The following is a 25,932-nucleotide window of genomic DNA, read 5'->3' on the forward strand; positions in this document are numbered from 1 at the left end:
AAAAATTCACTGAAAAAACTTTGTTAAAGGGACGTTATAGTTGGACCCATAAAACCCTATCAGTGATATCATCAATGACATTTGTGATGTCATCTTTGATGTCCTGGGTGTTAGTCTTAGTAGGGCACGGTGGTGGCGTGAATTATGGTTGCTTAGCTTACCATACCTGGCGAATTTCAGGGGTTTTTCGGTTTTACTTGGAACCATAACGTCCCTTTAACAAAGTTTTTTCACTGAATTTCATAGGTTTTTAGTAATGTAACTTAACCATAACGTCCCTTTAACAAAGTTTTTCATTGAATTTCATAGGTTTTTATTAGTGCAACTTAACCATAATGTCCCCTTAACAAAGTTTTTTCATAGAATATATATATATTTGTGAAAGTGTGTTTGTATGTCCAAGGTTGACTCCAGCCACATAACAGTTGGTGGGCTGAAGTTTTGGCTCAAGGTCAGCATTCCAATCCGGGGTCTACTGGCAAGTGGAATTTGACCAACCCCACCCATACTACGTGCACAGGACGGAGTCCGGCCCTTTGTTAACAGTATATGCAATTTCGGGAGATTGCCTATTTTGTGACTTTTCCAATAATTGGAAGTTAGGACACAAGGTCGGCATACCAGTCTGGGGTATCCTGGCGATAGTGTAATCTGATCAACCCCACAAATTCGCCCTGCACATTGGTGGAGCGGGGTCCGCTACTGTGCTATGGTTATGGGCTATTTCTGGAGATTGACGATTTTGTGATTTTTCAAAAATATGAAGTTATGACACAATGAAACATACACAAGGCCATAGCAGACCCCCATGTGCATGTCAGTTACAGACATGTGCATCGCCTGGTGGTACCGATAGTAAATACATTAATGACAAATAAATACATACATACATACATAGAGAAAGCATGCTGGATTTCATCGTTTAAATAGTCTACCCTGTTCATTTGACTGCATTGGCCATAGTCAGTAAAACTGAGTGTGTTTGCTCTTTCCCATTTTGCTTAGTATTTTCCAAGGTCAAGTGACTGATCTGATTTACACTCAACCTTTTGATTCAGCTGAATGTATTCCAAAATCCCTAAGGAATGATGTCACGTCTTGTGGATATGGTAACATAAAGACATTACATGCATGTCAATATGGCCCTGTACCAACATCAAATGGCATTGCATCATGTGTATGCACATGGTACTGAAAGGAAATCAGTATTCAGAACATAAACTAAATGTCATAACTATTTTCATTGAGTCCGCCAGAGCGCTATACACTATATGCATTTTCTACAACGAAATGATCTGTGGGTCACCCGAGACATAATAAGAATCCTTTTGAAGCAGGTATGCCAGGCACTGGAGTAGATTTCTGCAGGAGGTACAGCTCAAGTAGATCATGTGTTTCATATACGCCTCCCGAGTGCTGCTTGTGTATATTCAGTCCTCCCCTCCTCCTCTCTGAACCCCGAAGAGCTGAATTGGGAAACCAATGTGTGAAACAGCTACGATCCCAAGGCCGGGAGCCTGGCCCCGTTAGTGGAGTTTGCTGTTAACATGGATCTACCTTCCTTTATTTGGGGGTACACTAACTGGACCATCTAGATATTAGACTCACTGTAATTGTAATTGGTTATTTCAGGATTCAGTAATTGGTCATCACATTCAATAAGTCTCTACGGGTCAGAAGAAGTAGTGTCTAATGGCCTCCCCTTTCCGCACTTTCCTGTCATTCGCGTCCAACTTCTAAATAATTACGGAACATTGAGTAGTTTTAAGACCACTAAATAATTCACAAGTTATCATGTCCGTAGCATTCCTAATGGACTCTGTAATAGATTTCTGGCTCCGGAATTGGAAGGCTCCTTCCAGCGTCGCCACCTTCTGGCCTAGCTAGCAGTGTAGCTGGATAGGTTGCAATACGCTACTCACAATTGTCTGGCCCTAAGAGCTTGTCCACAACACCTGGGTAATTGCTGACAGACTTTGTAACAGTTTACCACAGAACATCTAATAACGGATTATGTGTTGGCATCGATATTTTCCGTTTAATGACGGGCACAGATCAAAAAGTAGCACTTATCGACTCAAAAGAATTGCTAATTTGGCTTTATTTGGATGGTCAATGGGGCTCCCACTCATGTAGACCCTAAATTAATCCAACAAGAGATTTGATTGACCATGGCACCGTTATAGCCATTTCATGTTCTTCAGCGTGTCCATAAAATACTAGTTTAAAAAACAAATGTTAAGGAATGCATGCAAGACCCTGTAATTTTACAAGAGGAATACAAAAGCCAGAATCATTTCAATCTCCAAATAACAATCATAGCCCACAATGCCATCAAATGAGCAGAAACCGTCCAGAAACTGGTCAAAGCCAATTATCTCCAGATAATTGGCTTTGACCAGAGGCGTGTTAGTGGTCTGACCTCTTCTGAACAAGCGACTGATTGGCCAAATGCCCCATTTATACTTCTGTACATCTCAGCAGCTTCAGAACAATTGGTCTGAACACTCTGTCCACTGTGGAAAACGTAGCAGGTGTACACACCATTAAGGTTAAACGAGAAGTGCAAGTTTGCAGAATACTTTGTCATTCAATAATACTCACTCAGACTGTGGAAGTGTGAGAAAACCTTATTGACCTTAATTGCATTCTTAATAATTAAGCTCTCTGGCTCTGCTCTGGCTCCTCCCTCAGCCTGTGCTCTCCCTCACGCCTTGCGGTGTAATGACGCGCAGCACAGGTGTCTTGGGTGGTGGCGCAATGTCTCCATGACACTCAAACGTCTGATGTTATGCTTCCCCCGAATCGCATGCCCTGGCTTATTCTTTTCCGTAACGTTTTCATTTGAGGGTTGGATTAAACCTGTTCTTAAAAAAATCAACTCTCTAAATCGTGAAACTGTGAGTCACATTTTTCTCACCAAAATAAGAGCTTTTCTTTACTAAATCTGGACTCAAAATAAATAGAAGCGAGTGATCTGATTTCAAAAGCAGCAAGCTATCTTGGTTCATGTTCCTTATTCTGGTAAGCAGATATACTCTGATGCTAACGCTTTGATTGGTACTAAATAAAATGCAGTTATAAGAGGAAAGAATACTAATGTTGATCTTTTGTTAGTCCATATGTAGAGCTGGTCAATGAATGAGGCATTCTTTATTTTTTTTTTTAGCAAAGAGGCAACACAAATATAATATCAACAAAATGGTTTGTGTGGATACCGATGATTTAGTTAGTGGAGCAGACGGTAATTTCATCAGAAGTTAATCACAAACTGCTTATTTTATTAAGGCATGAGAATTAAAACTATTTTCTAAAATTCAGATAGTCATGCTTAAAAATGGCCGCTCTGGGAGACTGCTTGACTTTATGAAAAGCTGGTATCCACCGTGACAAAGCTGTCAGTAATTGATCATAAGCGCGCCTCAATCAAAAGCACATCCAGTTGAGCATCTTTTATTTGCTCACCTAGGAGGATACGTAGACTGTATTTGGTCCCACTTCCTAAACGGATTTCTTTTATCTGTGCTGTGTCATATGAAATAAATCCATGGCACTCAGTTACTGCTTGCAGAATGTAATATTCTCTGAGGAGAATCCTGAAATAAGATGGTCTCCATACAAGCCAAGCTTATTGCTCCATTGGGTCAAAGATTCCATGCAGTAATGTTATGTGGCCCTCTTGCCAATGACATCAACGCCATGCCTAGCCTCGCCTCTGACCACTTGAGTATTTGTTACTGCAATCACAATCAGTGCTTTAAGTGGGCAGGGGCCAGCCAGGACCAAGCCCCAGCAAACTCCAAAGAGTGGGGCTGAGCCAGGGCCCTGCAGGGATGTCATTTTGCCAAAATGCCTGGGGTAGCAGAAGGAACGTGACGGGCACATGACCCTTAACCTCTGATGACATCACAGGAAGTTATGTCATTTGATCACACCCCTAATTTGTATCAAGGGAAGCAATGGAACACAACCTTTCACCCATTGACAAAACAGAAAGTGTAATTACATAGCATTGTTCCTAAGTACACTAGGAAGAATATGGTGTTGATATCACTATAATGTGATATACATTTTATATAAAAATGGATCACCATATGTCTCATTAATATCAGTGTGTATATGCCCATAATACCAAATTACTTTGAATGCATGCAGACGTCCAAGGCCAAATGATAATGTAGTGTTATTATATAGCACTTACGCCTAAGCGCTACATATAGAACAAATATACATACAATATCATCCAACCTGTCTTGGTACTCATTTATCGACCTCAGAAGCATGAAAGGATGAGTTGGCCTTGCTGGGATTTGAACCTTCAACCTGCAGATCATACAGACACATTGCAGCAGTGAGCGCTCATTGAGCAATCTTACCAGCTAAAATGAGCAATTACATGTCTGAACGTTCTCAAAGTCAGAAAGCAAATTGCACTCTGTAGTGGATACCATTAAACTGGTAACTGGGATTTAACAGCAGGCCAGCTCATCTGCATCACATGGTGCAAGGTTGGCCACATGTGAAGTCTGCGTGGATCCACTTTTCAGGCTTCAGAGGTTGCCAAAATACATACCATTTGGAGGGTTCATAACACTGTATTAAAGAATTCAGATTAGCACAGCGAATGCAGCACACTCACATGGTATTCCATACTCTGGGCACTGTGAGGAAGGCATGGTTCGAAGTAAGTCAGACACATATGACCACAGTTCAAGGGTGTTTATTGAACTTTCACAATGGGGTGAAAAACGAGTATCTAAAACTAAATCTACAGATGGGAGCAAGCTACGACCTTCAAATAATAATAATGCAATCCTAGTGGAGTCTTGTCAAAATAAAAGTGCCAATACTAAAAAACCTATTGCCAATCCTTATGACTAATTTACAAATAGTGTGGGGAATAATCATGCATAAGAGAGAAGTGCTCACAAAATGATAAGTCAGCATGTTCAGGATGTTGGCCTCCCTTCCTCATGTGTTCAGCATGGGACAAAGAAGTTCACCTAAGAAAAGCACACTCTTTGGCTTCTTCGGCACAAGCACACAGTTGCAATACCAACATCAGGGCCTTCTGTGCTGAAGTCTGTTAAGGTATCAAAGTCTCTTGATTCAGAGAGACTGAAATACCAAAACAAAGAAAAAGTTCCTTTACAAATATTCAAGTTGGGCGATTCACTCTTCACCCTATATCCACCTCAGCTGGGCTCAGATCCCTTTTCTACTGCAATCTTAAATTTGGATCCCCCTCTTCCGGACTTAGATCCTCTTTTCATAATTAGTCTCCCTCAGCTAGGCTCGGACCAATTACAGTTTGTGTATGCGATCAAAGACTTTTGAATGTGCACAGGGCTTTGGTTGACCTGTTGCAGGACGACTTCGACTTCACAGTTCACCAATTGTACACTATCATCAGAAAGCGTAATGCGCTTCCGCTAGCTTTCTCTCGGCATCCCTCCATCGGGTTCACACTTGTCTTTGTAATCACAGTTCACAATTCCACACTCTCATCAGAAAGAAGGGTTCCCTTCCCCTAGCTTTCTCTCAGCATCCCTCCATCGGGTTTAAACTTTCCTTTGATATTCAATAATATTTGCGTTGCTCATTACATATGCCTTATTCTCTGCTCTTTTCAGATTTCTTCATACAATAATGCTGCTTGCAAACTTGGTTGTAACATAGCCTGGTCTGCTTTCAAGTCTCCGCGACTCACCGGCTGTGCTGACTTTACTGGAATGGCTTTGTTGTAGGAGCAAAGACAGTACCACGGTGGCAATCTCTCCTCCCCGCCTCAGCTATCAATGCGGGAGAGCCCCGGGTACCTTCAACACCCTGTGCACCTTTCTTCAGCTTTAATTCCCCGTCTTATCTTTCTTATCCTCGAGGGCTTGTGAAAGTAGAGTTTTCTTCCTTTGAAAAGGGCATGAGCAATTCCCTCCTTGCAACCCTTTCTGGTCTTGCCGCCTTTCTCCTCGTGTTAATATCTCGGAATTGCTTTTTTTTGTGCATTTTGCCTTGCTGAGGGTGTGCTTTTGAGTTCCGCCTTCTATCCATGTGGGGAAGTGTGATGGAAGTCAGGTGTGTGTAATTATCAGTAATTGCCTGACTCTGCCTGACCCTTATGTTGGGACATGTCAGGTAAACGGCTCTGGTGTTAGTTCGTTGTCGCTCCCGATTAACTGTCTGTGAGAAAGTGTTTGTGTCGGGAAAGGGAGCAGGGGTTGAGCTTCTAAGTATAGCCACAGTATAGCTGAAACTGGAAGTTGCAGTTTCAGCAATGTTGTGGCTGACTGTCACTTATGTTAGTGTGACAAATCAACTTATGGGGCACCAGTCATCCAGGGATGAATATCGGTCTGTAAACTATCATTCAGCCACACACACCTCTAGTACACCAGAGGCAATACGAACAGGTAGGAAACACAGGTCAATTATAAAGCTCCTTGTCAAATTTTGGTGACGTGGTCGGAACGGCAGGCTTATCTCCACAAGGTTGTTCGTTAGTTGCAACACAGCGAATATATACAATTATTATCCAATGATAAAAGGGACTGTCCAGTCAAGATTGTATACAAATAGCTACTTTATCATTATGACAACAGACAGTTCTAGCACACTATAAATACAACCCACCCTGTGAAGGATCACAGAGGACAGACAGTTTCACAAAGGGATGGGATGCACTCTGGATACTGACAGGATAGTCGGTAAAGCAATCAGTCTTAACTGCTCAAGTTTATTTGGTTTCTGAAGCAAGGTAGCAAAGGGTTGTAAATGTCCCTAGGGGCCATCAGAGAGGGCCAGGGGGACAGGACACAATGTACCTGGAATTTGAGATGATCATGATGCTAGACAGGGTCAAATCAGTTCCAGGGTGTCTTGCAGCTCCTGCGACAGAGTTCAAGAAGGGAGACAGCAGTGGTTATCAGGTGGAAGCCAGTTCGGCTAGCCAGGCTGGATGGACGGTTGCAGGCTGGCCTTCATGGCAGCTCAGGGACAAGAATTGCTGTCCCTGTGCTGGATGGCAGATCTGGAACGCTGGTCAAGGGGTCTTGGACACCTTTAGTGACTGCAACGTGACAACCGTCAGTGGTGCTGCCGTTCTCGGTTCGAGACCTCGACTGCCTCGAAAATGTCCTAAAAAATGTGTCGCTGGTTGATGCTTGTTGTAGCACTCCCCCTAGCTTCTTGTGTTGTCCCTTAAGGTGGACGGCTCAAAGCTGAGGAGAGTATTTGCAGGAAAGGGCCTTGTCCTATGTTCAGAGACCCTCTGTCACTTCCCACATAGAATGCTTGCTGGCAGAACCTAGTAGGGCACGCATTGTGCTGGCTGGGTACCTTATTCTGGAGCTGCTGGACGGGTCCTCTGAAGTCCGTATCTCCCTCTGTTCCCTGGGAGATATTTTGGGGAGCAATCTTGCTTCCCTCTTGGAAATCCTGGCCTTCCTTCACTGCCGGAAGCTGTAAGGCAAACTATACCTTCAGCCAGGGCCCAAATGAGTCCTTCTTCTTACTGCTTTTGAAGTCGTCAGATGATCTGCTAAGTGAGGGGCTCAGCCCTCTATTTAAGCTAAATGGGCATCAGTGATTTGTGCAGGCTAAGCCTACCTTAATGAAACAATCCTGGGTCCCCATCAACAATCTTCTGTTATGCGTGAGGTCATAATCAGAGTGCTTTGCAACAGGAAAGGTTGGGGGTGACAACCTACCCATCTTCCTCTCTGTTGTGGATCAAAGTGTCTCTCTGGTTAACTGACCTCTCTGTGACTCCTGATCAAAGTGCAGGTCTCCCTTGAAGTTTTTGTTGAGAAGTTACTTTCTGTTTCCGTCAAATCACGTATTTCTTCCCTCTGAAAGCGGGTTCCCTGCATGGGTTGCCTACTGTACACTATTGTCCTAGACATGACATTCAATGCCCTTCATACAGAGGGTTGGGAGGTAGCTTCAAGCTGACACATTGCATATCAAAGAGGTGTTGGTGTTTCCAGCCCCTTGTGTTAGTTCTGTGACCAGGCCTTTTCGCAGGCCTGTTTTCATTTAACTCTAATGAGTATGCACTGCCACCACACTGAACTTTGACAATAGAAAAGGGCCATTCCATGGAACCTTTGATATTTTAATTAGGCTGGCCATGGCCCGAGGAAGGTGTTTCCTTCTCCATTCAGAAAAACTTTGATGTACCTGTCCCGTTCCAGCTAAATGTGACAGGGAGGAGGGTGCCTGTAGGCTGGGTCCCCCCAGAGTACACATGACTATGTGTTTGTTGTGCAGTGTGCAGAGGAAAATGAGTGTGCATTAGCCTCACACATTTTCTGAGGTTGATCTACCATCATTCATTTTAATTATAAAACTTCAAAAAATTCTGGCGAATGCACACTGCCCATGTGGATGGTCGAATTCCTCACAGTCACTCACTGTATCTTCCTTTTGTGATGAGGGGTCACAAGAGGAAGTTATGGTCCCTTTGTTTCCCCACCCCATCCACAGGTCACTGATCCTGTGGTCTCTGTGATCACAGAGCATCCAGGTTCGCAGAGGGTCAAAGACGCCTCGGGTCAGTGATCTAATCTTCTCTGCAGAGCAGAGCACAGATCACCGAGCCGGAGGCGTCTTTGTCCGTTGGCAAAGCTTTATAAAAGATGGCTTGAATTGTGTAGTTTTCAAGCCATCTTTTATAAACCTAGAAATATGTAACATATTTAACATAACATAAGTTTTGTCGCCAGACAAAGACACCTCAGTTTTTGTCCGTCCTCAAAGCTTTATAAAAGATGGCTTGAATTATGTACATTTCAAGTCATCTTTTCTAAACATAGAAATATGTTACAGATTTCTATGTTTATAAAAGATGGTGTAGTGTGCTTGATGATGTATGTGTTGAATGTTATGTGTGGATGAATGGAATGTATGAGTTTGAGTGTATGCTAGAATGAGAATGCATGGTGTTTGATGATGGTTGAACAGAGAGACTTGTGAGAGGGGGAAGCTCTGCTGATGGGTTACTTTATTGAGTCTTACATAAATATGTGTCTCTTACATGGTGCTTGCCTCTGCCTAATACTTCAGATAGCTTGAAAAGTACACAAACCATAGTAAGGTATGCACATGTCACACACCTGCGTACCTTTCTATGGTTTGTGTACTTTCCAAGCCATCTTTCAAGATAATAGAAATATGTTCTATGTTTATAAAAGATGTATTGACAAGTACACAAACCATTGTAAGGTATGCATACACATCTATCTATAAATGCTTGCATACATTTATATTTTTGTTTGTGTACCTCACTATGGTTTGTGCACTTTTCAGGCCACGTCCATCGTGGAAACTATACCCCCAAAAGAGTCCCCCCCCCCCTCAATTTCTTACCCTACTCAAAGCACTGATCATAAAACACAGTTACCGGTACTGCACAGTCCAAAGAGGAAGCTTGGGTTAAAAATGACATCGGTGCATGTGAGTGGGAGTATGGAAAACGAGCTCTGGCCCAAATGGTGCCTGCTGTCCCGGAGTTACTTGCAATGTTTTTTCCACCTTCTTTTGTGGCAGTCTGAATGCTGTTGCGACAGTTTTTGATTGATGAAAGAGGCTGAAAACTTAATTGTCCTCTTATTAGAAACCGGAGCGCCGTTGCTGCCAGCCAGTCGTGTCAAGAACCCGCAGGAACGTGGCACTCTGCTGCTAGCTTCAATTTCAAGTGTGTTTGGCGTAAATGGAAAACATATAATTTTCCGACATTCTCTGTCTCCGGGTCCTAGTAGCAACAGCGCCAAGAGCAGCAGGAAGCTGCAGCAGAGATCTCCCCTGACTTCAATTACACGTTCTTGCCTCCAGGTCAAGGAATTGAACTTTCCCGGTGGTAATTATCTGGTGGAGGAGCCCACTTCCGCAGGTGCTCCGACTTAATTGATGCACCATCAATGGAATATGTAATAAGTGGGGGCGGGAGGGGCTGCACGAGACACGGTCCCTTAAAGGGACAGGATTCTGTTTTAAAAATGAACGGTAAAAGTTATAACGATACGTAATTTCAGTGGAAAATGCAAAGCACTTAGAATAATGTGAACTCTCGGCTTACATCGGTGGGAATTTAGATAATATTTAGAGATCAGAGGAAACGTGTGTACTAATGATATGGAGTTGAGAGTTTTTCACTTTGAAGCTGAGCATATATAAATGCACTGATCGTGTACCGTAAGAACTTAAATTAATAAAGGGGGAAAATAGATTTTTCAAAATTTTTCTAGTGAGGAGTCATGTAATGTTTAGTTTCACCAGGATTGTGTGTCTGTTATTCTAGGGTGCACTGTTGTGGATCTCACTGTATCCTTTCAGTGGCAACTGTTCTGCTCCATTACGTCATTATACGGCCATGAATCTCGCCTTCTTTTATACTCTCTCTCTCTGGCTCCCTCTCTATCCACCTATCCCCCTTCCCTGTCTGTTTGTGGGTCTCACCATGCACAACCCCTCACTTAACCAGAGACATGCAGGGATATTGAGGACTATGTCCGGGATTAGCGCCCTGGAAATCGTGATGAAATAATCAACACAGAGCGAAGAAGGCCTTTATTTGTTTTTTTTAAATTTTATTTGGTATACAGTTAATTGCAAACGTTTACCGTAAGTTTTAAGAAAAGAACCACAAAAACAGAAAGGGAGGAGTGGGAAGACAAAAAGAAAAGCCAAAAGGGAAAGAACGCAAAGGCAGATTATGGACGATAGGTACAAGAGAGAAGAGAACAAAGGAACACACGGAGCCAAACTGTGAGCATATCCTTCTACCATCATTTCCTTCATGGGTATATGTTCTCCCCTTTATAGGTCTTTATTTGCATGTGTTAGGCTGCATTTCCTGTGCTGCATTCAGTACTCCTTCCTTGGCACCCTGCATCCTCTCACCTCTCCCTTATGACATCGCCACACGGTCCAAGATAGGACTCATACCCAGGATTCTGGACAACGTTCAAAAATCAAAAGGTAGTCTTCCATCTATCACCTAGATGTCATGTTAACTGTCTCATTATTGGAATAATAAAAATAAAGAAATCCATGATGCTTTGGTTGATTTGCAGCAGTTCATTCATGAACCCGACAGCTACCATTGGGTGGTGTTATGAATGAATAAAGTATGAGTCTGAGTACATTAAGTGTAGACATTCAACTGAAGTCAAGGTCAGTGCCAGGGCATTCTGCATTGTAGTCTCCATTCCTCGCGTACCCCATTGTTGCAGACCTGGAAGTGTTGGCTTTTGTGGCAGTAGGAAGAGATAGACCCACATTTGCAAAATGACAGAAGCTTCAGAGGAGGCATCAGAAGGTCAGAGAGTGGATGGTCTTCAAGTGCCCCTGTCTATTTGTTGATGATGGGGATGTGGCGAAGTTGGCAAGTGCAGGAGGAGCCTGACCCGCCTATGTATACTGACTCCAATTGAGACATGGCCAATAAGAAGCAATACAAGTGGGCAGAAGGGCAGTCAGTGGGCAGACTCCATTCCCTGTTGACAATTTGTTACAAATCCGGAAGTGGCAGCTATTGCAGTGGGAGGAGTAGCAGGGGCCACTTTCAAAAAGAGAATCCAGCTTTAAAGTGACCATGAAGGGCTGTGGAAGGGCCATCAGAGGGCAGCTCACGGAATGTTTGTTGCATAACCAAAGGTTGTGGTGGTTGAGGTGGGGGGAAAGCAAGATGCACCATCATAAAGTCACTCATAAAGACACCGTACTCATTGCCTGATACAACATAATCTCGCCTGTAACTGCTTCTTCAATGACAAATGTATTCATGTATACCTAGTGGCGAAAGTAACCTTGATTTTAATGTTAATTTCTTTGATGTTCTGTGATTATTACCTTTTTCACTGCAACCTTATTAATACCTCCTCTTATGTATGTATTTATACTAAGGTGTCTTGAAAAGCACCCAGATACCTCAGGGTGTGGCGCGCTGTATAAATAATAAACAAACAAACAAACTCCAGATCTTAAGCAGCAGAAAAAGGTTATTACAAAGAGAAACCGAAAAGCAATCAGTGGGAATTCTGTGGGCTGAACGAGGCACCAGCCAGTGGTCTCATGGTTCTGCTCACCAGGTTTCTCAGGCAGCGTATCTGTTTGAGAGTGTACTTCTAGTTTACCAGAGCAGTTGTTGGTACTAGAGAAAATTGAGGTAAGCACCACCCCTGTTAAGCCCCTTTTTCACATGCATCACCCACATTTGCAACGCTACCTTAACAGCCCACTTGTGTGCATCTGCTCTGATGTTGAACCTGGTTGCTTGGATGTTTAGTTTCCCAGAAGATTATAGGGTATAGTTGTTTCCAAATTATCGTTTGTACTGTTCAGTGCGAGCTGACTTTGCTCCAAGTCAGTGTCATCAAGCCCAAAAGAAAGGTCGATAGGAGGGGCAAAAATAAAAGTGCTACACACTTGATCAGCATTGAGGATTATTCAAAATGCTGATGTTGGAGAAAGGGGTGAACTTTTGCTGGACGTATATCAGATCACCTTCATAACAAATTACTTTCAGCCCAGTTCAAAGCATAATTTCCAATGGGCTCTATTCTGACTGCCAAAGTGACACCAAAACATGGTAATTCTCAATCAGGGACCAATATGGAGTTGGAGGCTATGTCATCTGGCATTAACACACTTAGCACTCTGACTACAACCTCATCCCTCTCCACACTTTGAACCAATATAATGTTGTAATCGAATTTGGATATATCATTGGTTCTAAATGCTGTCCAATCTAATGAGACTGTCAATCATCAAGAGTCATTTTCTGCTTGGCCCCACAGTTTATAATTGATCAGACAAAGGGTTTCTGAAACAGGGCTACATTTTAACTCAAACAGATCCAACTCTGCCATGGCCTGGTTGTGCATATGATTTACCCTTGCAGTAGCCTGATCTAATCACTCTGGGGGATTTCAATCTACCCATGAATCAGGTATAGGCGAAATCCGTCACAAAGTTCCTAATACTTATGGCTGACCTAGGTCTCTCCCAAGAGTTTACAACCTCTGCTCATAACGGTGGCAATAAGTTGGATCTTATTTTCTCCCCTGCTATGCTCACCAACATAGATACCCCAGTTCCTGTACTATGGACAGACCACCTTATAGTCCCTTTTTCCATTGCTCTAAAAAGCCCTCCCACTGTGTCAAGGAAACCTGCTATTTCAAAACGCAGCTGGACCGGGGTTGTAAAACCTGAGCTAATTTGCTCACTACAAACTCAGTTCAGCAGCACTGGAACTTGCACCCTATCCACATTGGAAGCAGCCTTTCTAACTACTGCCAACATCTTGGCGCTGGTTAAAATGTGCAAACAACGTAACGGTCCACCCGAACCATGGTTCGCTGTAGGCAAGCAGAAAGGAAATGGCGCCAAAGTTACTTGACTGAATGCAAGCTGCTCTATCGCAATATGCGTGCCGCATATCATATTAATGTATTAAATGCAAAACAAACCTTTTTTGGTCAGTCGATAGAGAAGGCTTTCAATAAACCTAAAGCCCTTTTTGACCTTGTTCAATCTCTGTCCACCCCTAAAGCTGGACATAATGCAGCTCCCCCTTCTCAGGAGCTATGCAACTCTATTTCTACCTTCTTTGTGGAAAAAATTGCAACTATCCGTGACAATATAAAAGCTGACTCCCAGCAAAACACAAAGGCCCTTGCTGCTGCCACACCCCCTCCTTCGACAGGATCTTGGTCCACATTTCCCCATTTCTCCAACTCTGATGTTCTATCTGCTATTTTAAAACTAAAATCTGCCTCACCTGATGATGCCATACCCCTGGATCTCTTGCAGGAATGATCACCTGATATAATTAATTTCATCACTTCTGCTGTCAACACCTCTTTTACGACAGGGGCAATACCAGGCCCCCTTAAACACACTTTAGTTATTCCTCTGTTGAAAAAGCCCTCACTCGATCTTGAGGTATTGGCCAACTACTGCCCCGATTTTTCTTCTTCCATTTTTAATGAAAGTTCTGGGGGCGCTGGTGTCTCCCCTTCCAATCAGGTTTTCGGCCCGGCAGAGGCACTGAGTCAGTACAAAACTCAGTTATGTATGACCTGATGTGTCTGACTGACCTGGGCGGTGTCGGGGCAGCCATGTTATTAGATCTCTCAGCTGCCTTCAACACTGTCGATCACGCTCTCCTTATCTCCCGGCTCTCTGAGGCTGTGATTGATGGCCAAGTGCTGAAATGGTTTATCGCGTTCCTGGTGGATCGCTCGCAATCAGTGTCTCTTCCCCCTTTCCGTTCTGCCCCGGTTCACCTATCCTGTGGCGTTCTTCAGGGATCAGGTCTATCCCCTATTCTATTCAATATTTATATAAGATACCTCCTGTTCCTCATTGCCTCACATGGGTTTCGCTTTTACTCCTACAAGGATGACACACAGATTCTGGTCCGTCTTGACCTTTCAAAAACCAAAAAGGCATTTCACCTTAAGCACTGGCTTGAGGAATTGGGTATATGGATGTCACAAAACTGGCTGAAACTTAACCGTAACAAAACCGAGGTTCTCGTTGTAGGCACCTCCAATCCACAATCCTTCTGAACTACAGAATTTGGCCTCCTTTCCTCTGTCCTTTTCTTTTACCGGTATCATCGGTACGTAACTGGGCGTGCAGATCTCAGTCACACTGACTATGGACGAACAAGTCAGTGCAACATGTAAATCCAGCCATTTTAAAGATAGGATCTTCCTTTTATTCCGACCATGAACCAGGCTCCTGTGGTTGCGGCTTTGGTGTTGAGCGTGCTGGATTACTGCAACTCGCTCTATCTGGTGCAACCCACTCATCGGATAGGACGGCTCCAGCTCCTGCAGAATGTTGCTGCCAGGTCCATTCTCCATCCCCCTTTTGTTGCCCACATGACCCCTAGTTGCACCAGCTGCATTGGCTTGCAGTTGCCCAGAAAATTATGTTTCAATCGATGTGCATGGTACACAGGGCCTTCTATGGTGATGGAGCTGAATACCTGCAGGCTAAATTTCCTGGTTACCAACCCACTCGTGTCCTCCACTCTCAAGGGACCTGTCGATTGATGGTGCCCCGCTTCAGATTTGCTCGTAAAGGTGGCTGCGCGTTCTCGGTAACGGCCGCCAAGGGATGGAATAATCTGCCTCTCCCCCTGCGTGGGACTATCAACCATCTCACCTTCCGGCGCAATCTGAAAACTTTGCTGTTTTAAATAATTTCTATGCTCTCTGCCGGCTTCTTTATTCTTCCTCCCTCTCTCCTAGCACCAAGATACCTTCAGGTGTGCGTGCGCTTGATAAATCTCAATAACATAACATAACATTTAGCTGCATCAAGATCCAAGAGTAAAAAAGATGGATTTGTATGCATTATTTGATTGAATGTAATGCTAATTTTTAAATAATGCAAATTCTAAATAGCAATGCACTGATATATACTGAAACTAATGTTAAAAATAGCAATAATAAATAAGCATGCTAGGTTGTAGGCTTCACGGAAAATGATATTCTCTAAGTCAAAGGAGCTTCTGTATTTATGCTGTCATGTAATAGGGAACTTACAGAGCTGTGCACACGGAAGGTTAGTATCTTATAGCACATGCTTGTTTTATTGGGAAAATATATTTCATGCAGCTTTTACATACAGTCAACTTAAGCAGTGAACTCTGGCTCACCTGAAACTATATGTTTGAAAGAAGGAATGCCCAAATCCAATATCCAACCCTATGATCAAGGCATTCAAAATGTTAATGACAATAATCATACGGTCCACAAGTTCAGAATTGTGCTGGATGAGTAAGTAGATTCCTTGAAGCAAATGCCTTGAACAGACTATACATTCTGAACTTGTCAGAGCTTTAAACACTAGTCATAAAAGTCAATTAGCAGTGTGTGTTTTTGTTCATTAGTACCCAGCAAGGGACAATCAGATTGTGTCAAACAATCTGATAGTACCTCACTGGGGACCTGCCAGACAAGGCTCCACTAACTGCTGCAATCCTGGGGTTCTTTCCACGAGTGGGCATCATGGAAAAGGAGAAGGGACTACATATAGTCGGTTCCATGTCTTAAAATCGCAGCAAAAATGGCTGCAAATGCAAAATATTGCAGCAAAAATGCAGTGGTTTTGCCGCCACAATTATGTGAAGGATGCAGGGGACAACCCCGCAACCCCCGGACCCATTATACCATTTAAGGAGAGCGGGGGACACCCCGCAACCCCCACAACCTCAGCTTCCCTTAAAGGGTATAATCGGGTACACCTTTACCTGGTCAAACCGAAGCATTTTTGCCGCTTTTCTTTTACCGGCGACATTTTCACTGCAATTTTATTGCCTGATACCATGTAGTCCTTGCCCTTTTCTTTGTTTTGATTGTTTTTCTTATTTCAATGGCCACCATGAAAAGGAAGAAGGGACTACATGGCGGACATTTTTTTATTTTTTTTATTTTTCAGTTTCAAAACGCAGACGGAAACTGAAAAAGACTATTAGTACTCCGGTTTATTTTTAGTTTTTGCAAGAGGGGCCTTACTTTTTTTTGTCGTGGCTAGTTTAGTTTTGTTGAGTGAAGCTAGTAGCTTTTTTGTTTTAAAGTGTTCTATAATGTGTTTTAGAGGTAGATTGCTAAATGGTTTGGTTTTATTATCTGCTCTATATTTCCTTTCTTTTCGACTGAGTTGGTTTTTTAGTAAGCATTTTGTTTTGTCTGTTTGGAAAAGATAAAGTTTGGGTTTGAAAGTAGTTTATGCATGTATTGTGAATGGGTGTGTGGGTGTGGTTGGAGAGCTTAATACAGTGCTGTTTGATTGTAAGGTGGCATATCAGGTGTGGTTGGGAAGGTTATGAAAGTTTGAGTCTGTAGAGGTGTACTGATGTTGAGTTAGTGAGTTATAGAGTTGTGGTGTGATTGAATCAGTAGAGAGAGTGTGCTGTTTTCAGGAAAACAGTGGGTGCTGCATTAATGGTGTTTAGATGGGAATAGGAAGAGCATGAATGGTGAAATGTAATGAGTTAGAGTGAAAGAAATGTTGGTTTGAAAATAGCAGTCTCGGGTAATATATAGTGGAGCTGTGCTGTTGTAATTACATAAATATACATGGTACATTAATGTTCTTACTTTGTAGGATGGGAACAATTTTTTTTTTTTTTTGGTTCTTGTCTTCGGCAATGGGCTTCTTTCCTGTAATTGTAAAAGAAAGTTAGTGGGGATATGTGGTAATTGTGAAGTAATTTTAGTAAGCAAGGTTGCTCTTTATGAAGGTAGGAGGAGTTGTTGGGAAACACAGTCAATAAAATTGCTTAATGTTTAAAAATGTTTGTTTTTATGAGAATGTTCATGAAAGTTAAGAAATGCGTATGTGCATTTATAGAAGCTCTTTGCGTAACGTTTTGTAAAAGAGAAGAAAAATTGATGAAAAAGACACTTTTAAATGTCAGGTGGTGTCTGGAAGTTTCATATGTTAGGAGTATATGCATACTTATCAACATGATGCATTCTTGTCTGTAGGTGTTTATGTAGTCCTAGAGTTTGTGTTTGCATTCTGGGACTTGTAGTTCCACTTTTCCCATTACAAAAGTTGGAGTACAAGTCCCAGGTTGTAGAGATAAAATTAGGACTGCATAATCAGCCAAGGACTGACACACGCTAAGTGCCACTTAAAAATGGCCTACAGAAATATTTTATCTAGTTTTCCTTTAATTGCATATGCAATGCCATCAATGACCTTTGTGATGTCATCTTTGATGTCCTGGGTGTTAGTCTTAGCAGTGCACGGTGGTAGCACGAGTTATGTTTTTTTAGCTTACCACAATGGTTAATTTCAAGGGTTTTTCGGTTTGACTTGTAACCATAACGTCTCTTTAACAATGTTTTTTCATTGAATTTCATGAGTTTTTGTTTGTGCAACTTAACCATAACGTCCCTTAAATAAAGTTTTTTCTGTGAATATATATTCACAGAAAAAACATTGTTTAAAGGACTTTTTGGTTAAGTTGCACTATAAAAACCTATGAAATTCACTCAAAAAAGCATTGTTAAAGGGATGTTATGGTTGCAAGGTCAAATTGAAAAACCAAAGAAATACACCAGCCGACATGCACTGCTAAGACGTACACCCAGGACATCAAAGATGCCCCACAGATGCAACCACAGACTCTGTTATATACATATTTTCCTGTGACAGGCCCTTAATAGCCCATCACAGCGAAATTCACTCATATTACCAACCAAAGTGCTAGGAGACAATCGTACAGTAGTGACGGTATCAGGCTACAGACTCTAGTGCATGCAAAAGGGCTTGTCAATGCACCGCTTGCTTCCACAGTCATCCTGAAAGGAACAGTTCACCTTTGTGAAAAAGACAACCTGCTCATTTCTTACAATCACCAAGTTCATTATATGGTCTTTACGTACTTGCATGAGTGTATGTGGGATCAGGCATTTGCTCTGTATTAATGAAGTTGCAATGTAAGAACATGAGAATTGAGGATCATGCAGAGATCTCAGATTTTTTCAATGTTTTCACTAGTGCAGCAGAATATAAATACATGTTTATTTTTCAGCAAGATGATGAAAACCTAGTTGAAAGATTTTTATCCTCAGAGTACCCAATACGAGCACTTCATCCTGCAACTTCTTTTGGAATCCATTTGTTGGCAGGTGCCGAAAGTCAAACCATACTGTGTATCAGAGGCACCTGAGAAGCAGACCCCAGTCTACAATGAAACACAACTCAGGATTTTAGAACGGATTTGGTGGGATAAAATCTTCAAAAGTAAATACTTTGGTTCTCAGTTTGCCAGAAACATGTTATGTTCTTTAAAATAAATATCTGCCACTGAACTTAGTTGTAAAATAAAAGCCACAGAAGTTGATAAACAGCAATTATAGGATAAAGGTCTTTGTTATTCTGCCAGGCATGCAAGCGTTGTGGACAGATTTCCTTCTTGTACACCACTGTGTGCCATTTACAGTTGCAACTCGTAGTGCAAATGTTGAAATTTGGATGCGGGGAGCTGCTTATGTTACATTGTAAACTTAATGGCTGCCTGCAGTCAAATATAATTTTTATAGAAAATTAGCCATTAAGAGTTTTCTCGCTTGAAGAAGACCCTGTCCTGCCATATGGGTTTTTATGTGGGTGTGTGTTTGTTGGGTAAGATCTGAAAAACCACAATCTTGGGGGAACATACATTTCAGTCATGTCTTACTGTGAAGAAATGCTATCTGGGCAGGGTTGCAAGCAAAATCTTTTTTGATTCTTACTTCGTCACATAAATATTCTCTCTCAGAAAGTGGGCTTTGCTAATCAGGGTAAATAATAAAGGGCACCTGGCTATGTCCTGATATGGCCAGGAGGTTAAATAGTTGTTTAAGAAAAGGAATCAGGATGGGAGAACCACACAGTAAGAATTAAGGATTGATACATTTAATCTCAAAATTATAGTGATAATACATAGAACAAATCACTTATTTGTAGGATAACAGATAGACGGAGAGATTTTGATTTAACATTTTAAGGGGTACCACTGTGTACCTGCCTCTTTGGTGTAGAGGGTAATAGCCTCATAAAAGTGCAAAATCTCTCGATAACAGTTTGAACATTGGTTAACAAAACAAGAGTGAATGCTGCCCAGGACCACTGTTAGTCCGTTGGTATTGTCATATAAAACACAACAACAAGTGTGAACAGGTAAATGTGCAATGGAGTTGTGTCATTAATCGACACTGTAGTGTTTCACCGACATATAACGTAGACTAGACGTTAGTGGCTGGCGTGGCCTTCTTCAGGATGGGGGTGAAGTTTGAACACTGTCCGTGGGGATATTTGTTGAATTGAATGTTGACAGATGATTAGGGAGGTGTGGGATCTCCAAAATTATTTACAACTTATAGGTACTTATTAGTGACTGATTGGTGTCAATGAGTGCACTTGGAAATGCACCATTGGGCAGAGGCTTACCGTCAAAAGAAAGACAATATGGCGGTAGAGCTTCTGGTCGTCTCCGACAGCATCTGTGCGTGGAGACTGGTAGGCGCGGTGTCTTAAGTACACTGTTGCTATGGATGTGGGTCCATATTGCCTGCGCTGGAAATCGTGTGTCCAGGGTGCAGGGGGGACAGAGAATGGTGCGTGCCGATGGCAAAGCTAGAAGGAAGGGACAAGGTCTGAGTCGCATCCTGTAAGGTTAAGGTGGGGCAGAGGTGAGTGTGGGGGAGGCGAGTTGTGTCTACTGTGACCTGTCAGGAGTGGCAAGAAAACCTACCACATGGTTGCATCAGAATGCTGATGCAGGAAATTACCATTAGGTGCAGGAGCGCAAGTGGTGCCCTGTCCGAGTTGAGGCTGGGTGGAGTGCCTACTGTGGCCGGCTGCTGCGAAGACTGGAGCCTCCGTGAGGCTACGCATGTTGGTCGTGCATCATATTAAGTGTGCGTTGTGGTCTATAGTGTAAAGTTACAGTGTTGTAGAGAATGGCGCCTACAACATGGCTACATAGTGATTATGGTGCAGAATACCATAGCTGCAGGAGTGTGCGTGGAGGCTGGGTGGCGTGCATAAAATGGCCAGCTGTTGCGAGGTTGTGACAGTGCACGTGTGGTTCAAGGGGGTGCCTTGTCATGCATAGATGCAGGAACGTGGTTTCTATCAGTATTGCTACAATGAGTGAAATGCGTGCGGTGGACACACTTACTGTAAATATTCGCCAGAGCGTCTCAATTGATCATTGTGCTGGACTCGGGTGAAAGTGAAACTACAAGAAGCGGTATAAGCTCCGCCCCTTGGCCGGGGAGTCCAAACACAGGATGACACTTGGGCCAATTAGAAAAAGGGAGCGTCATCGCCCCAAGGAGAAAGGGAAACGGGGGCCAATTAGCAAATGGGAGTGTCATCACCCCAAAGAGAAAGTGAAACCTGGCGTGACACTTATGATGGGAATTGTAGTCTCATGGTGCTGGTGTGCAGGCCAGCACCTGGGGACAGTCATGGCAAGTGAGATGTGTGATCTGCTAGTCCACAGTGGTGCGTGCCTGACAATACACCGCTGGACTACAGTGCATATATTGATGCACGGAGGTAAGGAAGAAGTGTGCACGTGTTCACAGGAATATAAATACAGTACTCTGGAGAGCTAGGTTACTGTGCGTAACATAGAATGCATTGGCCAAGATGATATGCTGATGTACAGTGGTGCGTGCTTAACAATACACAGCTATAGTAAAGTACATGTATTAATACACGGTTGTAAGATGTACACGTGTTCCAAAGGATTTAAATACAATGCTTATAGTAATGTTTTAGACACATGGTAAGGCATTGAGACCTGGGTGACTAAGTGTTGTGTGAAAAATGGAGCACAGTAGCCAAAATGGTGCTGCCTACATTAAAACAGACACAGGTTGTACAGCGTGTAGTTGTATAAATGAGGCAATACAAATACACTGGGCGCCAGGTTTTTGTACATAGGGTGCCAAACGGTTGAGTACATTAGAGCCCGCATGGCACAATGGTATACATACATGGGCACTGTGTACTAATAAAGTAGACATGTGATGGAAGGAACCTGAGCTGGTACATGGATTATAGGACTAGAAGGGGACAGTTAGGACCAGAAGTGTTTCCATTCCACCGTGATATTAATGCCTTTCTTCATGGTGTCCAATCTATGGACCCATTTCTGTTCCAAGCGAGTGAGGGCTAAGTTTATGTCACCCCACCGTTTTTGAGGGTTCAGTTTTTGTATGATCATCCAGGTGAGTTTTTCATTAGTATGTCCTTTTTTGGTGAAATGGTCTACGAGTGGTTTGTCTGCCACAGCATTTTTTATGCATGACCTATGTTCACTAATGCGTTGTTTGATTGGCCTGATCGTCTTGCCAATATAGAGTAGGTCTCATGGGCATTTAATGGCATAAATGACATATTTGCTTTCACAGTTTTGCCAATATAGAGTAGGTCTCATGGGCATTTAATGGCATAAATGACATATTTGCTTTCACAGTTTGTGTGGTTCTGTATGGTCCAATGGAAGTCTTTGTGGTCGAAAGTTTTGCTGAATTTGGTGAATTTACAGGCCATGCAATGGCCACAGCTGAAGTGGCCGACCACTGGTGGTAAATTCTATACTGTCGATGTCTCTCTTTCAGGCTCGATGAACGTGTGGACCAAAGTATCTGAAAGGTTTATGTTCTTCTTAAAGGTGAAAAGAGATTTTTTGGACAAAGTCCCTTCGTTTTTGATAAGGTGCCAGTGTTTGTTGATGGCAGATTTGGTTAGATTACTTATCAGGCTGTATGTGGTGACGCAAACAGTTCTTTTCATGGGTTTCTTTTCCTTCGGGGTAAGGCAGGTGCTGCAGTCTGTGTTTGCTGCTCTTTTTTTAGCCAGGAAGGTTAGCAGGGAAAAACAAACAGCCTTAGGTTAGCAGGGAAAAACAAACAGCCTTACCTTTTCGTCTGATACCCTGTAGCGGGGTAGCACCCAAGGATTAAAGGAAATCTGCCTGTTGTTCACTTCTCAAGTGTCTTTGAAACTCTTTGAGTTGTTTCAAGTCCCCCTTGAGGTAAATTAGAGACTTTCAGGGTAATTCATAGAATTTCGCACAAAAGTGGCGCACGCGGCTGGCGCACAGTGTGCGCGTGCGAATGTCTGCACTAGCCGCGTGCGCTAAAATCGATTTCCGCGCACAGCGTATTCATGGATTTTAGCCTCCAAAACCAGCCGTGGCGCTGAGTGGCGCAGCGACCCTGCAGCAGCGCCAGTTACGCCCCCAAGAACGCCCTTGCACAAGGAAAAGCCATCAAAATTTCCAATTCAGTGCAAAGGGCTGCGCTAACCCTGGACCAGTTTACAGGGCTGCCAAACAGCAAACGCCAAGCGGGGAATGTGTATTACTGAGGTGCGCGTGAAGTTTCACACGCAAAAGGGCCTGTGCGAGTGGGGTACGTGTATTACTGGGGTTCATGGGAAGTTTCACATGCAATTTCAGCAGGGTATGTGTATTACGGGGTTCACAGGAACTTTCACACGCGAAAGGGCCTGTGCGAGTGGGGTATGTGTATTACCGGCATGCGCACGAAGTTTCACACGCGATTGGCCTGGGTACGTGTATTTCAGGGGTGCGCGGGAAGTTTCACACGTGGTTGGCTTGGGTATGTGTATATTAGGGGTGCGCGGGAAGTTTCACACGCGATTGGCCTGGGTAGGTGTATTTCAGGGGTGCGTGGGAAGTTTCACATGCGATTGGCCTGGGTATGTGTATTTCAGGGGTGCGTGGGAAGTTTCACACGCGATTGGCCTAGGTACGTATATTTCAGGGGTGCGCGGGATGTTTCACACACGATTGGCCTGGGTACGTGTATTTCAGGGGTGCGTGGGAAGTTTCACACGCGATTGGCCTGGGTACGTGTATTTCAGGGGTGCGTGGGAAGTTTCACACACAATTGGCCTGGGTACATGTATTTCAGGGGTGCGTGGGAAGTTTCACATGCGATTTTGGGATTCGTACGTGTATTTCGGGGGTGCGCGGGAAGTTTCACACGCGATTGGCCTGGGTACATGTATTTCAGGGGTGCGGGGGAAGTTTCACACGCGATTGGCCTGGGTATGTGTATTTCGGGGGTGCGCAGGGAGTCCTACACGTGAATTGGCAGTGTGGGTCCTCCCAGGTGTCCCCTCTACACCCTCCATGGCCCCTGCAGGCAGCCCACACCACATGGGACTACCCTGCACCCCTGGTCATATTCCGCAGGCAGCCCATCCACCATGGGCATGCCCCCCAGCCAAGCCACATGTCACGTTGCAATATGATCACCAACTCATGTCCCCCAGCACCCCCAGCAGTACAGGGCACCTGCCAGCAGGCCCCCCCTCATGTCCCACACATGTCCCCCTGCACCCCCAGAAGTCAGGGGCACCTGCCAGCAGGCCCCCACACATGTCCCCCAGCACCCCCACCCCCCAGCAGTAAGGGGCACCTGCCAGCAGGCCCCCACACATGTCCCCCAGGACCCCCACCCCCCAGAAGTCAGGGGCACCTGCCAGCAGGCCCCCACACATGTCCCCCAGCACCCCCACCCCCCAGCAGTAAGGGGCACCTGCCAGCAGGCCCCCACACATGTCCCCCAGGACCCCCACCCCCCAGCAGTCAGGGGCACCTGCCAGCAGGCCCCCACACATTTCCCCCTGCACTCCCACCCCCTAGCAGTGCAGGGCACCTGCCAGCAGGCCCCCACACATGTCCCCCAGCACCCCCACCCCCCAGCAGTCAGGGGCACCTGCCAGCAGGCCCCCACACATGTCCCACATATGTCCCCCTGCACCCCCGCCCCCCAGCAGTGCAGTGCACCTGCCAGCAGGCCCCCACACATGTCCCTAAGCACCCCCACCCCCAGCAGTCAGGGGCACCTGCCAGCAGGCCCCCACACATGTCCCCCAGCAACACCGCCCCCCAGAAGTCAGGGGCACCTGCCAGCAGGCCCCCACACATGTCCCACTCATGTCCCCCTGCACCCCCACCCCTAGCAGTCAGGGGCACCTGCCAGCAGGCCCCCACATATGTCCCCCAGCACCCGCACCACCCAGTAGTCAGGGGCACCTGCCAGCAGGCCCCCACTCATGTCCCACTCATGTCCCCTTGCACCCCCACCCCCCAGCAGTGCGGGGCACCTGCCAGCAGGCCCTCACTTATGTCCCACTCATGTCCCCACGCTCCCCCACCCCCCAGCAGTGCGGGGCACCTGTCAGCAGGCCCCCACTCATGTCCCACTCATGTCCCTTTGGACCCCCACCCCCCAGCAGTGCGGGACACCTGCCAGCAAGCCCCCACTCATGTCCCACTCATGTCCCCTTGCACCCCCACCCCCCAGCAGTGTGGGGCACCTGAAAGCAGGCCCCCACTCATTTCCCACTCATGTGCCCTTGCACCCCCACCCCCCAGCAGTGTGGGGCACCTGTCAGCAGGCCCCCACTCATGTCCCCTTGCACCCCACCCCCCAGCAGTGTGGGATACCTGCCAGCAGGCCCCCACTCATGTCCCCCACAACATGTCATCACGATCCAAAATCATGGGCCTAATGGCCACCCAAATCCCACCCCACTCCACCCCAGTCGAAACACATAACCAAGTATTACATACACCCCACATTGAAATCCCCATCACATGAAACATCCCAAATGGCAAGTATGCACATCAATACATGTCCATCACACACACACAATGGGTGCAAGTGAATGAGAAAATATGCATCGTGACATGCAGGAAACCAAGGGAAGCATACCACACAATGAAGTATCAAATAAAAATGTATTAGACACAAAAGCAAGGGAATTAAATTAAATCACACAATAATAAAAATAATCAATAAAAAGCTGCATGTCCAAAATATGAAAAAGAAGATGTGTAAAACCAATATCAAAAATCAATCCAAAAGCAAATCGGTCCAAAGACTCTGTCCGTCAAATCAAATCCAAAGTGAAAAAAAGAAAAATCCATTGATCCATGGTTAAAAAAAAAGGCAAATGAAGTGAAATCCATTGTGGAACTATATACAAATTACAAATCCAGGGTCCATGAGCCAAACCATTGAAAGGAAACCTACAAAAACCCTATGAAGTGAAATCCATTGTGGAACTATATACCAAGTACAAATCCAGGGTCCATGAGCCCAACCATTGAAAGGAAACCTACAAAAACCCTACATAATGAACAGCTATATACAAAAAGGTGGGGCATAGTCCAAGTGCCCCAAATGAAAAGAAAAACAAAAGGAAAACTAACACTATATAACTATTTACAATGACAGCGGGCTAGTCCAACGGCTCACTTTCTGATTTCCCGGGCCAGGGCATCATCAAACTCCTGCTCGATGTCCTGGAGGCGGTCCTCTTCCATGGCCCTGAGGGTTTGCAGGGATGATGACATCTGGA

General features: G+C 44.5%; 1 protein-coding gene and 1 long non-coding RNA gene across 6 annotated transcripts in view; one reads left to right on the top strand and one right to left on the bottom strand.

Annotated features, from left to right (window-relative positions):
- Positions 1-20,754, bottom strand: part of LOC138515524 (uncharacterized) — a 218,977-nt gene extending 198,223 nt beyond the window's left edge. Inside the window, exon 1 of the long non-coding RNA XR_011282048.1 lies at positions 20,699-20,754. This is a non-coding gene — a long non-coding RNA (uncharacterized lncRNA). The remainder of the gene's footprint in view (positions 1-20,698) is intronic.
- Positions 1-25,932, top strand: part of LINGO2 (leucine rich repeat and Ig domain containing 2) — a 5,916,036-nt gene that overhangs the window by 1,720,393 nt on the left and 4,169,711 nt on the right. The gene's annotated exons all lie outside the window — the stretch shown is intronic.

Source organism: Ambystoma mexicanum, chromosome 6q (genome assembly GCF_040938575.1).
Source record: "Ambystoma mexicanum isolate Mex_15411 chromosome 6q, UKY_AmexF1_1, whole genome shotgun sequence".
Classification (NCBI taxonomy): Eukaryota; Metazoa; Chordata; class Amphibia; order Caudata; family Ambystomatidae; genus Ambystoma; species Ambystoma mexicanum.